Genomic DNA, 18,094 nt, shown 5'->3' on the forward strand with positions numbered 1-18,094 from the left:
CAAACACTGCAATTTTTACATTTATATCTTGAAAAGAATACGGCTGTTAACTGCTGAATGGTTAAACAGTACCTTGATTTTTGCAATTCACATAAGAGTCAACATCCAACATTCAGCATTTTGTGCTGAAAATGAAGACAACATCCAACACATAATAGTTAATACTGCAAATATTTGCATGTATTTTATGTAAAAAATACAGTTTGGTATTGTAAAATGTAAAAAAGAGCCTACTTCTCTGGTGATAGCGGACGTATTCTGTAATAGTTAATAGCGTTCACCAAAATGTATTATTCACGTTGGTTTGGTGTATAAGAGGCATTCACACAGACATTTAGTGCGACAGAGAGCTGGAAGAGGTCCACTTTACCAGCTGATCCACAACCACTCTACGACAATTGGACTTCTAATTACTAAAACGGAAGGCTCAGATCGATACTGAATGAAAAGCCATTTGGGAACCGTAAGAGCCAGCTCTTCTAAGGGAGCCGAGCAAAAAGAGCCGAAGCTTTGCAAAGAGCTGGACTTCCCATCATTAAAATCCACTGATATGCGTGAAGAGTTTGTGCTGTTTGTGCCATTCAGTTTGTTTATGGCCATGTGACTGCATGGCTACGTCTGATTGGTGAAACAGTCATTCGGTATATCCACTGACGGCATTAGAGATGGGATTAATGAGTCTTTGAAGGAAGTCGGATTGTAAAGATCCATCCCTTTAAAAAAAACAAAAGACTGGCTCATTCTATATATATATTTTAAGAAGCCAGCCTGGGGTAACTAATTTTATATGGGAAATAATGACTGGAAGGAATAATAGAATAAAATTTGGATCAGAATCATTCAAACATAAAAATCCCACCAATATATATTTTACTAATGAGTTACCTGAGTTTTAATTTTTCTTAGATATAGATTATAATCTAATAGATTATAACATAATAGATTTTAATATCTCATCTAAAGTCATACAAACATTTCACAAGGTCTGCTTTAACAGTGAGACCACTATTTTGGGTTTACCCTTTGTATAAAAGAACGAACATACGGAACACAATAACATTTTGCAATATGTAACTTGTTTACGGTTTTTGCATAGATAATTTAGGTAATCGCTTTTATTTTGTAATTTCCTATTAAAAGGGAAGTTTTATTTTGAAAGGACGACGAACAATTGCAGTACCCGGAGCTTGACGCTAAAAAGTAAGGGAGAAACGGTAAAGGTTGTCTTTTCTGTTTGTATGTCTTTAATTACCATAAAGGAGATAAATTCAATTATTAAATGGACAAACAGAACAGAATCTCTTAAAAAGCATCTCAAAATGTAGTTTTTCCCCTGCAGTCTGGATTATTGCATCGTTTAACCGCAACGCGTGTAAATTCTTATTGGCCAATCAGGGCGCTGCATCTGGCTCCGCTAACGTCTGAAACGCTCCAGACAAATTTTTCTTTGGACTACAGCAGCAAGCCAGTAGTGATGGGAATTTCGGCTCTTTTAAGAGATCCGGCTCTTATGGCTCGGCTCACTTAAAAGAGCCGGCTCTTTCGGCTCCCAAGTGGCTCTTCAGATTTTCTTTGGTGCTTAAATGAATTTATTACCAGAAATAATGTAAAATTATTAGTGAAATGAATTACTATGGTTGGAAATCACACGCAATCATTTTATCCAATTCCTCATCAATTGTGTTCTGTTTGCAGAAACTGTCTCATAGAGCTCTAGGTTGTAGGTCTAGGTGGTTGTGGTGCTGTACTGGATGACAGTGTAGACATTGACAAACTGGCACTTTCAACAGTTGCAGTAGACAAACTTTCACTTTCCTTAGTAACAGGTTCACTTGCTTGTCTTTTTTCTTCCCACTGCACTGATGGATGTACAGTTCTCATGTGCCTATTTGTAGAACCTGTCCGATATGAGATTTTAACCTTGCAAGCTCTACACTCTGTCTTCATATTATCAATGCAATTGAAATGTATCCAAATTTTACTTTCCGTTTCCTGCAGTCATTCATTTTGTCGCGCACATCTCTTTCATTCCTATTTCTCTCTCAGTGCGTGTGATTGCTGTATTTGTCTATGGGTGCGTTCGACTTCACACAGCCATTTGCAGTGCTTGCTTAAAGCAGTGCATTGTGGTCCCAACGTAATGCATCATGGTTAGATTTTTTTTTTGTCCGACTTCAGCCGGCGCTGCAAAACGTTACCATCCGTGACCATGTCACATGGTACAAAAACCTCACGAGAGCAAGACGACTTAAGACTTAAAGCCCAAGTCGAACGCACCCTGTAGCACCGCCCCTCCCCCTCCTACTGAGTGCAGACACGCATCGTGTAGTTGACCAATCCGTGCGGGTGGAAAAAATAGAGAAAGAAAAAAAGCGGCTCTGACTCCGGCTCACAGGCAGGAGCCGGCTCCGATCGTTCACTTCGAAGAGCCGGCTCCGAGAGCCGTTTCGTTCGTGACCGACACATCACTACAAGCCAGCAATTTTTCGGTTTCAAGAAGTGGCTAATGATTCAACCACAGTCCGTCTTCAATTACCGTGGTCAGAAAATAATAAAAGTTTAACTTGTTTTATTCTGTTTATTAAGAGTGTTATGTTACAGACAGTGAAGGTCACAAACGACAGTGTTGCCTTTGCATTGCATTAGCTAACAGCATTAACATTAGCCACATTATACTTTGCAAAAAGCCTGGTAATGTAAATAATGCATGTTTAGACATGATTTGGAGAGGGCATTTATTAATGTTTAGTTAGTGCAGCTGCCTTTTAATGCTTCAGATAAGGGCGGTATGGATTTCCTCGTTTGACTTCAGAAGTTCAGGCTCAAACTTTAAGCTAGCTAACCTTGCAACTTGTGTTGACAATAGCTATAACTGGTGTATTTAAATATTGAAGATGTATTTTTGTAATGTATGTGGATTATCCGTTCAGTCTGTTAAAGCATATATTTTGCACTGCAAACTGCATCGTAATGATCCCCGTTGTATTTTTAAATGCGTTGAACCAAGTTGTAAGCAGGTGTTTTCTGGATATCCAGCTTTAAAATCTCATTTCCATCGCCACCACAGTGGTACCACAACTGTTTCTCAGGATACGACCTTCATGGCATTAAAATGCAACGTCTCTCTTTGTGAACACCAGTGTGACGGAACGAAAGCTTTGGTTGCTCACTTAAAGGAACACATAGAAGAGGGACAACCTGTGGTTTGCCCAGTGAGAGGATGCAAAAGTGTGTTCTCTGTAAAATCTTCATTTACCTCCCATATGTCTAGAAAACACAGACATTGTATGGAAAATGTGATTTGTGGATCACCCAAAGATACTAAGTCAGACAATCCCACTACAAGTGGCATCGTACAGGCGGCTGCCAGTGTCTCAGATGCTGATGACTCTGTTGTGGATGGGCCTAATTTCACTGACCTGTATCTCAGAAATGTATGTATGTTGTACATTAAACTGCAGGGACAGCATCTTCTTCCAGCATCCACCATTCAAACCATTGTTGAAGAAATGCAGAATACACATGAATTGGGACAGACATATACAACACCAAATCAGAAAAGTTGGGACAGGGTGGAAAATGTGAATAAAAAAATAAAGCAGTAATTCACAAATGTCCCTTAACTTTTATTTCATTGCAGACAGTATGAACACAAGATAATTCATGTATTTTTTGGTCAACATCATTTGATTTGTAAATAAACATCCATTCTTGCCATTCAGGCTTGCAACACATTCCAAAAAAAGTTGGGACAGTACAGCATTTACCACTTTGTACAGTTCCCCTGTCTTTTAACAACACTTAAAAGACGTTTAGGCATTGAAGAAATCAAGTGACTAAGTGTTGCAGGTGTTAGTTTGTCCCATTCTTCCTGCAAACAATGTTTTAGGTGCGCAACAGTACGGGGTCTTCTTTGACGCAATTTTCGTTTCAAAATGCGCCAAACATTCTCTATTGGAGACAAATCAGGGCTGCAGGCAGGCCAGTCAAGCATCCGCACCCTCTTCTTATGCAGCCATGCCTTTGTCATGCGCGCAGTATGTGGTTTGGCATTGTCTTGCTGAAATAAGCATGGGTGTCCCTGGAAAAGACGTCGTCTTGAAGGCAGCATTTGTTCCTCCAAAACTGAGATATACTTCTCAACATTGATGGTGCCATCGCAGAAGTGCAAGTTACCTTTGCCGAAGGCACTGACACAACCCCATACCATGACAGACCCTGGCTTTTGGACTTGTATCTGGTAACAGTCTGGATGGTCCTTTTCCTCTTTGGTCCGCAGCACATGGCGTCCATTTCTTCCAAAAAAGATGTGAAAAACCGATTCGTCTGACCACAATACACGTTTCCACTGCACAATGGACCATCCCAGATGCCTTCGAACCCAGAGAAGTCGACGGCGCTTCTGGATGCTATTTATGTAGGGCTTCCTTTTGGCACAGTACAGTTTTAGCTGGCATTTCCTAATGTAGCTACGTACTGTAGTGCTTGAGAGTGACTTCCTGAAGTAGTCCTGAGCCCACGCAGTTATATCATTTATTGATGAATGGCGGTTTTTAATGCAGTGCCGTCTGAGGGCTCGGAGATCATGGCCATTCAGTTTAGGCTTGCGCCCTTGGCCTTTGCGCACGGTGATTTCTCCAGATTCCCCGATTCTTTTCACTATGTTATGCACTGTAGAGGGAGGAATGCCCAAATCTCTTCCTATCTTTCTTTGAGAAATGTTTTTCTTCATCATTTCAAAGATTTTTGCCCGCACTTGATGGCAAACTGGCGATCCTCTGCCCATCTTTGCTCCTGAAGGAGTAGGCCTTTCCTCGATGCTGCTATTGTACTGAATCATGATTGCAATCACCTGTTAACATCACCAGTTTCAAATCACATCATTATTTAGTTATTATGCCTCATTACTACCCCTGAATTGCCCCCGTCCCAACTTTTTTTGGAATGTGTTGCAAGCCTGAATGGCAAGAATGGATGTTTATTTACAAATCAGATGATGTTGACCAAAAAATACATGAATTATCTTGTGTTCATACTGTCTGCAATGAAATAAAAGTTAAGGGACATTTGTGAATTACTGCTTTATTTTTTTATTCACATTTTCCACCCTGTCCCAACTTTTTCTGATTTGGGGTTGTACTTTGAATAGACTAGGCTCACTTTTAAAAGATATGTCAGTTTCAGATGAAGACATTGTAAAAATCTCTGAAACAGCAAAACAATCTGACTTGTTCTCAGCTTGTCACACAGGGCCGATGAGAACCCCTTACTCGAGAACCCAGTGTTTTAAAGATGTGTTCAAATACGTTGAGCCCAAAAAGGTGTTTTTGGGCAGCGACTAGAACAGGACAGAGAGATTTGTCTATTATGTTCCTGTGTTAAATACTTTGAGAAGTATGCTGGAATCTTGTTTTTGGCAAGGTCTCATGTCAGTAAATCCTAACCATATTTCCAAAACAGATGTTCTCAGTGACTGTTGTGATGGTAAGGTGTTTATGTCAAACCCATTTTTTCAGAAAAATCCAAGTTGTCTCAAGTTGGTTCTATACCAGGATGCATCTGAAGTTGTGAACCCACTTGGTTCTGCTAAAAAGAAGCACAAGGTTTTGGCTGTGTACTTCACTCTACTCAACATCCCCCCACATGCCCGATCAAATCCTGATCTTATGCAACTGGTTTTACTGTGTGGAGAGAAGGATTTTAAGGAATTTGGCCGTGACAAAGATTTTTCAGAACTCCTGGCTGATTTGAAGGTACTAGAGGAGAATGGGATAACAATGGTAGACAAATCTGTTTGAAAGGGAGCTCTCTACTGCATTGCCGGAGACAACCTGGGCTCTCATTGTATTGGCGGTTTTACAGAAAATTTCAGTTCATCTGAGTACTTATGCAGATACTGTCTGTTATCTCGAACTGAATTTCAGGGTGCTGATCCAGCCATCTGTGGACCTCAGTGGACCCCAGAAACATACAGATCTGCCACTGAACAGTTGGAGACAGAAAACATGCCAGAAGTACAATGGATAAAGTTCAGGTCTGTATTTAATTCTTTACAAAACGTTGATGTTTGCACACCCGGCATGCCTCCATGTCTTGGTCATGACGTCTTCGAAGGTGTCCTCTCCAATGATGTTGCTCTTTACCTCAAGTACTTTATCAAGACAAATAAATGGTTCTCCTACACAATTTTGAACAGGCGCCTCAAGCAGTTTAAATACAAAGGAACAGATGCTTCCTCCAAGCCTTGTGAGGTCAATCCAAAAACAATGAAACTTAGTGGACAAGCTGTTCAAAATTGGAACTTCTTTAGACTTTTACCTCTGATAATTGGAGACAAAGTGCAGAACCCCCAAGATAATGTATGGCAGTTAACTTTGCAGCTTAAGGACATTGTAGACATAATCTGTGCTCAACAAATTTCCAAGGCTCAGGTTACTTATCTGGATGTTCTAATCCAAGGATATTTGGAAACCAGAAAGGCACTGTTTCCAGATATCAACTTACGACCTAAACACCATTACTTACGCCATTATCCAGGGCTTATCTTGAAATTTGGCCCACTCATCAGGCTGTGGACTATGCGTTTTGAGAGCAAACATAGTTACTTCAAAAGATGCTCAAGACATCTGAAAAATTTCAAAAATCTGTGTTTGACTCTTTCAGAGAGACATCAGATGTTTCAGGCCTTCCTTTCTGCTGGGTCAGTGAGTCCTCCAGTCTTGCAAATAAAAGAAGAATGATGAGTCAGTGGAGTTTGGTGAACTCCTCATTTTTGTTAAAGATGATTCTGAACTTCATTTTCTGATGAGAGTTTATGATGTAGAATTTCTTTCATACTACCACATGTTCTCTGTAAAAATGACACTGGAAGATTAGAATGCAGACTCATCAGTGAACTGATTGACATGTGGCCATTATCATCTTGCATGAAAAATGGATGCCGGGTCGTTCCACTGAAACACAGCATCTTGTCCGACTAAACTCCTTGATGTTAGTGAGCCAGAGGCCAAACCATTTGTTTGTGTGTCTCTACAGATATGACTGAATCCCAGGTGCTACAGAAGATGAGTGATGCAATAGCCAGAGTCCTTCCGGACCATTCTGATCAAGTTGTCAAGTCGGTTGAAGATACTCTGAAGGCACTTGGGGCTGCAGCCACCGATGATTTAAAGTATATTACAGAAGGAGACTTGCTGCCAGTCTTAAAGCCCATACAAGCCAGAAGACTAGTTGCTGCCTGGGCCCAAAATGGTAAGTAATGTAAAACATTACCACCACTCCATGCCAGGGTACAGGTTTTATCTAATAAGACTGCACAATAATTGGAAATAGTTAAAATCTTAGTTTTGCTGAGTACAAGTGCCACATCATCATTATTTAAGCATGCTCGCTGTGTAAATGAAAGATATGTTTAAGGGAGCAATTTCACTAATTTTAATTGAATTATGAAACCCAATCTGTAAGAATTATTGGCATATTTACTTTTGACCATACTCTGTAGCCTTAATATCTATAAATGTATTATTAACACAGTAGCAAAACGTCATTTAAGGTTTTATGCTTTCATGTCTCCTTTGTTGTACTTTTACAGACTGAAGCACTTCATCACCAAACTTGGTGTGCTCCTCTCCAGTGGTTACCCATTCTTCTCCCTCTCCAGCCTCAGCTTCATCCTCACCATGGTCATCCACCACTACTTCATCACCTTCCGGTGGCTGTACACCATTTGTGTCAAGCTGGGCCGACAGTTTTGAGATACCGTGGCAGAAGCTCCCTGAGGAGTTGGTACAGAACTTGGAAAGACAGAAAAGGCCAAGTGCACGACGACGACGAGAAATGGTAAGGATTGTGGTGTCTGAAATGATGAAGATTTGTAAGAATCCAACCAAACGCAATACTGCAGAGATCGCAAAAAGGATGGGGGCCAGGTATCCAAAGTCTCTTCGAGATGTGATTGAAGGTGATGTTATTGGACTTGGATATCCCTGGTAAAACAACTTCAGTCAAGAGTTGAAAATGTCAAACGACCTGACACACCGAGGATAATGAAACGCAAGGCAGCATCAGATGACAACGATACAGACGAAATACCTGCTGAACAAAAAGCTAGTGTTCAAGACACATATGGCTGTGTTAGCTGGGAGCCAAAACGTGCCACTTTCAGAGACTGTGGAGAGTCAGCTTGAAAAAAAAAAGAAGAAATGAGGAAATTGTTCAAAGAAATTAACTACAATATAGATGTTGTGAAAGAACTAGTCAAGTGCACCTACTTCACACAGCGTAAAGACATCAACAAAGGTGCAAGCATCCATACACTATGCCAGGAATGGCCCTTTTTGTTCAAAGAAGCTGGTATGACTGCGCACTTCCAGGAACTGACTGGTGTGAATCTTATGGAGACCTTCCATACCAATGTAGACAAAAAGGGGGCACGTCTGTTAAACTTCCTCAAACATGTTGATGCATCTGTTCCATTGTATCGAGATGACAAGCCTTCCAGAGGAGGTTCAGATGGAGAATGTCCCACCAGCACCCTGCATTATTGTTTGTGGTAAGTGAAGAGAGCAAAAACCTCTTTTTTTCTCTTCTTCTTTAACTGCCACCCTCTTGTATTCTTGGCTTATTTAGTTACATGTTATTTTGCTTCCCACACTGAAATATCAACACAACCTGAGAAGTTCAACCAATAGGGCGACTCTCATTCTAGCATGTATGTAATAAGTACAGCTGTATTTGTATATATTAATTTGATATAATTAGGTAAAACAGTGTCTCTGTAAACAAAGAAATTTTTATAACAGTAAAGTATTAAATTTAATAAGTTTTAACTGTAAAATCAGCAGTACTAACACCTTTTAATGTTACTAGTAGAAAATGTTTTACCTTAATATTTACAGGGAAGGTCTGCAATATTAAATTAAACTATCCATCCATCCATCCATTTTCCAAACCACTTATCCTACTGGGTCGCAGGGGGTCTGGAGCAGGGAACAACCCAGGATGGGGGCAATTTAGCAAGTCCAATTAGCCTCAGCATGTTTTCGGACTGTGGGGGGAAACCGGAGTACCCGGAGGAAACCCCACGACGACATGGGGAGAACATGCAAACTCCGCACACATGTGACCCAGGCGGAGACTCGAACCCGGGTCCCATAGGTGTGAGGCGACAGTGCTAACCACTGCACCACCATGCCACCCCTAAATTAAGCTATTAAAAGTTAAAACAACAAAACATAAATTTTTGCAGTAACTTCTAGGATGTTAAAAACGATAAAAACTTGTATTTTAGAATTTAGACCTTCAATTGTGCGGTAAGAAAATGTTTTGTGGCATCAGCTTTCTTTAATACAGGATTTTCATGTTCATGTTATGGCAAAGTAAAGCCCCTTTTAAAAGTTAAAACTTTTATTTTTACAGTATAATATTGATTCAAACACAATTTTAAACAGTAAAATTAACAGCAATAATTCTTTTTTCCGTAAAAGAAGAAAATGTTTCACTGTCATTTTTCCAGTGAAATTCTGGCAACCACAGCTGCCAGTTTTTTACCGTAAACTTTTTTTTTGGTTTTTTTTACAGCGTAGAAAACAACATCATTTAAAATGAGCTGTCATATGGCTGTCAGGTTAATTGTTTTGCAAGAAATATAAAACTCCTTTTCGTCCAACAGCGTATGAAGTAAATGTTGGAGCACGAATGCACACCCACTCACCTGAGAATTTATCTTGACACATTAGCAGCCCTCCTGAATGAATTCTTCTCTTTCTCCCAACCATGTACCCCCCTCCTACAGCAAATTTCCAAGGTTTGGCAAGTCCCCCCGACCAGTTTTGGCAAGTGCCAGGCTACAAAGGTGTGGGTGGAGGTACATGCTTAGGATCTCTTCTCTCTCCCCCCCACCATGGGTTTTGGGAATTTTCAGGGCTACAGAGCTGCTATGGGTGTGTGTGGAGGTACATGCCGATATTTCTTAGATTTCAGTGTCTCTGCTGTGAATCCTTCATGCACATAGTATACACTGCCAGTTAAATGTTTGGGGTCACTTAGAAATAGCCTTAATTTCTCTAATTTATGAGCTTCAGAAAGTTCTTTGTTTACTTTTAACTTGGATTAGCAAACACAACATGTCATTGAATACAGGCTGATGTTTGCTGATAATGGGCCTCAGTATGATAACTGGTTTAATGTTTGATAAGAACATTGTATGTACCAAGCACGGACCAGGGAAACAGGAGAAGGACTCGAGGATTTGGGTGAACGAGGGATTTATTGTGAGTAAACACGCTCAGGAACATAAAGATGTTAGACGTTAATGACCGGACTGGGGGAACATACCCTAAAGTGGACTCAAATACACCAGACTAATTAATAACAACGAGAAGCAGCTGAAGACATCGGGATTCCACACGAGGTAGTGAGGGGGGCATGCCACACAGGAGGATGTGCACAAGCAGGGCATGACAGTGTTTCATTTGCAATTATTCAGTGTCCATTGGTACGACTGGATACAGTCTTAGGCAAATCAGGAATTAATGCTAATACTCTTTCACAAATATCCTACGTCTCAAATGTCCTACTACTATGATTTGTAAAACTGGGCATGACGTTTTTAATTGCTGTGTCTTAAAACTGTAATTACAGTAGGTGGATTCCTTCCTCCTCCAGTTCCTGATAATTTTCCTCAGCCTGCATCCCAACATCAGTGTGACTGCAGGTCTCAGCTCGCTGAGTGTGGGCGCGTGAATATCTGAAGGCCCTGGCACACAATGGAAATGTGCTAAGATTTATGAAGGCCTGCCCGCATTAAAGTCAACACTAATCCACGCTGTTTCCTCTTTTCTCTGTCCTCTTCGTGGATGATGGTCTTGCATATTAGTGTAGTTTGAATGTCCCTGCTGCATTCAATATTAAGGATGCTATTAATGTTAAGTATTTTGTAGAGTATCTCACTGCTGAAAATGGAAGGGGCACACAGTGCCTGGGTGATGTGTAATGGAAAAGATCATAGAGGTGAAGGCGTGCAACGCCTACAGGGTAAATCCCTTGTGAGTAGAATTACTATATGCACTTGGACAGTATGGATGCTAAATGGAAAATGTCTCGAACAACCAGAAAAGCCTTTTAAGAATCTGATTTACGTAATTTGTCTTATTCCAAGAAAAAGTGGAATCGTCAAATTATTTAAACACATTTAAACAAAACATACAAAAAAACAACCCCCCCCCCAGTACCATTTCGAAATCTTCACGGACTCCAGATCTACAGAGTGCAGACAAGAGCCTTTCGCTGGTAACAGCAGAGCAAGACTCCACATGAATGTGGCCGCTTTTTTGTCGTAGTTTTTCTCTCCTTTGACCATGATGTAACGATAACTTGCCGGTGTCCCAACCAATCGGAGACAAACACACTCCATCCTCTTACTGCTTCCTCTGGCCCACACTACCAGGAAAACGTGTTTGGGTTCATCTCTACAAACTATGATATTGTAATGAAGTGATTTGTGTGTGTGTGTGTGGGTGGGGGATGGATTTTTGTGGAAGGTAGTGGTTAATTAAGTGACTACATCTGGGCTGTCAGGGGTGCGGTATTAAAAGAGGTAGAATGAATAATGTGCGAGAGCTCGGGGGGGAGGGTGGTGCTTGACCAGGAATATCCTGTTAAACTCGTGGCTTCAGGGATTTGGGTGTCGCTCGCATGACGTTTAGGGCTGCTGGTGGTGAAGCTAGATAGAGGGCTGCAGGGTCAGGTTCCAGTGTGGTAGGACGACGACAGTTAGGCCCGGGGGGGTTAGGAGAGCACGGCTGCTTAGTAGCCAGTGGTGTTTGGTAGATGCGAGTAGGGGAGTCCTAATTAGCCAATGGAGTTATTTTTATACTTTAAATTAAGAGGGTAACTTGCAGTTGTTACTGAAATACACTGATCATCAGCAAAGGTGACCACCGGTAAAAAAGCAGAAGTTTTGGGAGTTTGCTGGTCTGGAGCATTCAGGTGTGTGTTACCACAATGCCAAATAGAAAAGTTATGATCGTAGAGAAGTAATTGTTGCTGCCCGTCAACCTGGGAAGGGTTATGAGGCACTTTGCAAAGAATTTCAAGTTCATCATTGAACAGTGAGAAAGATTATTCACACGTGGAAAACATTCAATACAGTCGCCAGTCTTGTCCGGAGTGGATGTCCCAGCAAATTCACCCCAAGGTCAGTCCCTGCAGTGGTCAAAGAAATTAAAAAACCCCCCAAGAGCAGAGATGGCTGACCAGTAGTGGGGGCTATGGCACTGCCCAGAAGTGGAATTATAAAATTTTAGTTAGTAAGAGGCGTGTGCTATTGCAGACAGTGATGTCTGCGTTGCTGTAATTCCATGATGTATAAATAAGGATACCTTAATTGTTAAGTTTAAGGCTGGAGCGTTACTGACGATTTATGAAAGGGGGAGGGCTAAGCGTCATTAAGCTGGGTCTGATGGAAATGGCGTACATTATTTAAACTAGTGTACATTTATTTGAGGGGGGTAAAACATTTTATTTGGGCTAAAGTCCCCTTAAATAGGCCTAACGACACCCCTGGTTTTAAGGAATGCCAGAGTCTTGTTCAATTCTACATGTGACCTGAAGCGTGAATGTAAAGGTCAAAGGGGTTAAGCAGCCATGGCAACGTCGAGTTCCAGAAGGATTAGATTTGTCAAAGCTGACAAATAGCAAGGCAGTATAAGTCTTGTTTTACTCCCATGAAGACGGCAACAGCAGCACAGCACGATGGCCACCAAGACCAATGCCCATCTGTTCATATTTATATAGGATGTTTCCTTGTTTTTCCTTTTTTTTAACTGTTTTATTTTTCTTATGTTGTGATAAGTAGATTTTTAGTAAATGTTAAGTGAGTAACATGCAAATGTATAATATATCAGGGTCTGCAAAGACTTTTGACTGGCCGTGTATATGTACATCCTAGGGACGAAGAAATGTGTGATGCCCAGTGTGTCATGCCCGGCTCGTCCGCTCCTCGTGTGTGTCTTGCCCGGCTCGTCCGCTCCTCGTGTGTGTCATGCCCGGCTCGTCCGCTCCTCGTGTGTGTCATGTCCGGCTCGTCCGCTCCTCGTGTGTGTCATGCCCGGCTCGTCCGCTCCTCGTGTGTGCCACGCCCCCTGATTACCCACGTGTGCTTCCCTGATCGTCTCCAGCTTTGTCCGATTCCTTTGATTAGTCTTGGTGTATTTACTGTAAGTCCTGGTCTGACCTGTTTCCCCTGTCCGTCATTGTGGTTAGATGTGCTTATCGATGTTCCCCGTGTCTGAACCCTCTAATAAATCCCTAGTTTGCCCCGTATACTGCCTGCCTGTCTAGTCTTTGCACGCCTGCCCGCACGATCGCCGCAAGGTCCTGCACCGATCGTGACACAGTGTAAAATTTGGCAAGAATTTTAAATTTGTGCTGCTGCTCCTAAAATTCTCTGGAAGGAGTTTTAAATTTTCATTGACAAAATTAACATTGGCAATGACACTAAAGAGGTTCTATTCTATTCTATTCTATTCTATTCTATTCTATTCTATTCTATACTGTCATTCAAATTTAAATCAATTTGAAAAATATCAAAGAAAATGGCATATTTTAAAAAGCAGTTAATGTTATTGGTAATGTTACTTTCTATATTTTGGGGTATTTGGGTTATTACCTTGAAGCTTGTGCCTTCAGTAACATACTGAGAGTGACTGGAAAACCATCGTCAGATTCATATCAAAGTCATACTGTCTAGCTAGAATTGAAGAGTTACAAGATTTCTGGAGCTGCGGCATCTTGCCAAACAGGGTTGGCTGGTTTTCATACCGATCCTCCCCCCCCCCCCCCCCCCCCCCATCGATAAGGTTCTACCGTTTCCTTCATCTGTGTCTAATGTGGTCTGGCACCATGTACCTTAAATAGGACATTCTGTACGTCTCTAGAGCTCAGACATGCTGAATGCTGTCCTGAACTGCTAACGAGAGGTGTTTCTTCACTAATTGTAATTAGTGAATGAAGTACTACTTCCATATCCCACAAAGATTTGCACACAAGGAATCAGTACAGCATAAAAAACACTGAGGATGAATTATTGCCTTATAAATAAAAGAAAACGGTCACATATAAAAATAAAAAAAAAGAAATATTAAGTTACTATTAAGGTAATACTACTGAATGTTTAAACGCATGCATGTTATGAAGTTACTTTTTTGAAAACGGATCATTTTCAAAAGCTGAATAGGCACGACAGTATTTGTCCATTTTTATTCAGTCATATAATATTAATTAGGAGATGACACATCACAATGGTGAATGTCTGGGACAGATTTGTCGAATGGCTGATGACTGTCTCGCTGGTTAAAATACCTACCGAATTTACTTTCATGCAGTATGCAGTGGGACCCCTATATCTGCAATTTCAGTTATCCAGTTTATTGCAGTCTGAAAAAAAAATAGAAAAATTCCAAAAATGAAAGATTCATGAGTTTTAAAACCATGCATCAAACGATCACAGGCTGCAACATGATGTAACCTGCGGGCCCAGACGTGCCCAGGGCATCTCCCTTTGCCCCCCACCCACACTTCCCCGGAAAACTACCTCTACCATTCTCACTGTTTGCATTTACTGCTGCATTATCCGAGTGTCTGTTACAAAAATGTATAAAAAGCATGTGGTTCATTGCTCCATCATCCCTTGAGAATTAGACTAAAACTTCAGAATCCCTTTCATTCAAGAGAAAGAATACAGTACAGTATGTGTGATAATGTTCAATGTATTTTATTACTGTATTCAACGTTGGTAATGGTTTAAGTGGTGTGTAATCTATAAACTGTACCATAATGTGATAAATTTATATTTCAGATCAGAATCATGTCTGGCAGAAAGGTGCTAGAAGACCCCAGAGCATAAATTAACAATATACAGGAAATTCTCTTTTGGCCTCTTTATGCTCTTTGTAGGTGAGCTGGCCGTGAAGGGCAGCCACCCATAGCAGCATCCAGGGAGACCTCGCTCAAGGAGCCACTGACATGCTGAAGTGAGGCTTGAACCAGCAACCTTCTGATTACAGGCACAGCCCACTGAGCCACATGCTGCCTCCAGCAGTTACATATAAAAATAAAATATTACATATCAATTTAGAACCTACCTGATTGTAGGTGAAGGTGTAGCTCCCTGTAATGAGATTCCCAGACACCCACTCAGGGAATCAGGGACTGAGACTGTTTGGCTCGTCCTCGGTAGTCCGGTCATTGGTGTTGCACCATCTTGCGGTCTGTGGCCAGCCCTCCCGTCCCCCATAATCCCATTTATTTATAATCCTTGTTCATCAGGTTAAGTAAAACTTCTTTTTTGTTTCTCCACCATGCCTGCCCTCCGAGTGCCGCATCCCAGAGGTCATGACAGAACGACTGGATTCCGCACACTGCCTATCAACAATCCCTGGGAGCCTCCCATGCTACATGTCTCCGTTTGCACGCATTCCCCTGCACCCTGCCTCCTACCTCAGCCTGAGCCTCAGGTCCACAGACCTCGGTGGTTCGGGGACAATCACTGGTCGATGCTCTTCAGCGATAATGACCTTGAGTGAATTTCCCGGCGTGCGGGTTGCCCTGACCATGTGGAGATCGGTCTGGGCTCACCTCCATGATAAAAATGAGATGCCCACATTCATCCCTCCAGAGCCCCACCTCTCCACTGCATGAAGCTGCTCTGCTCGCAGGCTCCCCGTGACTCGCTGCAACTTCGTTCACCATCTCCAGCCACAGGAGGAGAAAGTAGAGGAAGCCTCAGCCCAACTTCTGCACCAACCCTGTCTGAAGTCCTGGTGTGGTCAGCGGTGTCAGCTGGGGCCCAGAAGAGGAGAGGGAGATGGGGACAGAAATGTACTATTTGCACTTCTCCTGCTGTGGCCTTGGGGAGATAAACCATGGCGCCCTCCTCCTCCTGTCCTGCAGTCCCCATTGGTGCCCTCTGGTCCCGCTGCCCCCCCGGCGCCCTCAGCCCCCATTGGCCCTTTAAGAATCTCAGGTCCTTATGTCTGGATGGGCTCCCCCTTGTCGGTGGATGGGACCAGGAGGATCCACATCCCAGGGTCGTCGCCTAGCTTCTCAGTGTCCAGAAGACTCCCTGGATGCCCCAATTTTCATTTGTTGCGCCTCAGTCCCTGTCCCAGTGTGCTGTCCTGCCTTTGCTTTCGCCCAGTCCCTGTCACAGTTTGCTGTCCTGCCTTTGCTTTCGCCCAGTCCCTGTCCCAGTGTGCTGTCCTGCCTTTGCTTTCGCCCAGTCCCTGTCCCAGTGTGCTGTCCTGCCTTTGCTTTCGCCCAGTCCCTGTCACAGTGTGCTGTCCTGCCTTTGCTTTCGCCCAGTCCCTGTCCCAGTGTGCTGTCCTGCCTTTGCTTTCGCCCAGTCCCTGTCCCAGTGTGCTGTCCTGCCTTTGCTTTCGCCCAGTCCCTGTCCCAGTGTGCTGTCCTGCCTTTGCTTTCGCCCAGTCCCTGTCCCAGTGTGCTGTCCTGCCTTTGCTTTCGCCCAGTCCCTGTCCCAGTGTGCTGTCCTGCCTTTGCTTTCGCCCAGTCCCTGTCCCAGTGTGCTGTCCTGCCTTTGCTTTCGCCCAGTCTGTGTCCCAAGTAACTCTCTCTTTTGTTCTCTTTTGTCTCTGTTGCTAGTCTACTTGCATGCCGTGTCGTGGTAGGTCCTATTCTCTTCTTGTCTTTGTCTCAATTTCTTCTGCTCCTAGGTCCCTGTCGATGTCTAGTGTTTGTCCCTGGTATCTGCTCATGTCCTGGGTCTGATCCACTTGTCTTTCCCGTTGTTCTGTTGCTGCCTGTTCAGCGCCCCTTATCATGCCATTTGTCCTGCATTGTCCTACCATGCACTCTCCTGTCTGTTCCCTCCCCATGTGTACACCCTGTCATTTGGATCCCTCCCCTGTTTGTTTTTCCCTGTTTGTTTTTCCAGCATGGAGGAGATACTTCAAGGGGGGGTATATTGTCACATCCTGACCGACACGTCTGCGTGAGCCTTCTGTCTTCTCCCTCACATGGCCCTGATGGGCCACACCTGATGCTAGTTGCCCCATGTTAGTCCAGTCAGTGACGTCATATGGTTGTGTTGCCTGTGCGCAATCCTCCCATTTTGATCCCCTGTGATCCCATTATTTTTTTTCTAAACTTTCTTCATCTAGTTCAATAAAACTCCTTTTCATTCTCCAATTTGCTTGCCTGCTCCACGAGTCCTTTGTCCCGACAGGCGTGACATCATGGATGAAGTTTACTTTGCTTTTTGCTTTGTAATAATACTACTGATACTCTCTAGTACTGAATTGTAAAAGCAGCTGACCTCTCGAAATCATTAGAAACCAAACTAAACTAAGTCACCAAGCAATCCCACCGGTCCCCAGGAATTTACTAGAGCTAGCAACCCAGTAGATGACCCAGGAAGTAATCAAAACATTATTTATTCACTGCGTAAAAACAACATAGGGTGAGACTGGGGACAATTGTTGGATCAACTCTATTTACTCATTAATCGGTGTACTTTTAAATTAACATAGATAGCTTTAGAATTGTGGTTAAGGGCCTTAAGCACACAGGAGTGTAAGAACCTATAGCCACAGTTGGTTGAAATGTGTCAAAAGCCCATTCAACAACTGACCCCATTCAACAACTGTCCCCTTACACAAGTGACACAACCTTCCATAAGGCAGGTTTCCATAACTTTCTATATTTTATTATTTCAGTACACTGTTTTAAGACTGAGACCATTCAAAAGAAACCATACATAAACAAATTAACTGCATTAACATGAGACAGTTTTCCTCACATGTAGACTTTCTGTGACCTGTGGCAGGCTGTAGAGGAGCAGGGAGACCGCGGGGGGTTGGGAGGATGGGTTTAGTTCAGAAGGTCTGTTAGATCCTGCCTGTGGGCCACTTCATGTTCAGTGGAGGGTTTGCTGGCAGAAGAGTTTGTGATCTTTACCAAATCCATGCTAATCTGTACGAGCACAGCTGGCACCGCATACTTCAAAGGCATGCCATTCCTCCTGGATTGTGGCTGATTGGACAGTCCTTCATTCTCCAGCAAGATAACAACCCAAAAT

At 42.7% G+C, this 18,094-nt stretch overlaps 1 long non-coding RNA gene across 4 annotated transcripts; it reads left to right on the forward strand.

Annotated features, from left to right (window-relative positions):
• The first annotated feature begins 1,162 nt into the window (after positions 1-1,162).
• LOC125748066 (uncharacterized) lies at positions 1,163-16,323 on the forward strand. 4 transcript variants are annotated; one of them, XR_007399459.1, is made up of 6 exons: positions 1,163-1,200; positions 5,925-6,034; positions 6,664-6,700; positions 7,036-7,251; positions 7,592-8,551; positions 14,956-16,323. It is a non-coding gene; the product is annotated as an uncharacterized LOC125748066 (long non-coding RNA). The 4 variants fall into 4 exon arrangements; XR_007399457.1 differs by lacking the exon at positions 1,163-1,200 and adding an exon at positions 2,053-2,540; XR_007399458.1 differs by lacking the exon at positions 6,664-6,700.
• The last annotated feature ends 1,771 nt before the right edge of the window (positions 16,324-18,094 follow it).

This window comes from Brienomyrus brachyistius, chromosome 8, assembly GCF_023856365.1.
Source record: "Brienomyrus brachyistius isolate T26 chromosome 8, BBRACH_0.4, whole genome shotgun sequence".
In the NCBI taxonomy this organism is placed as follows: Eukaryota; Metazoa; Chordata; class Actinopteri; order Osteoglossiformes; family Mormyridae; genus Brienomyrus; species Brienomyrus brachyistius.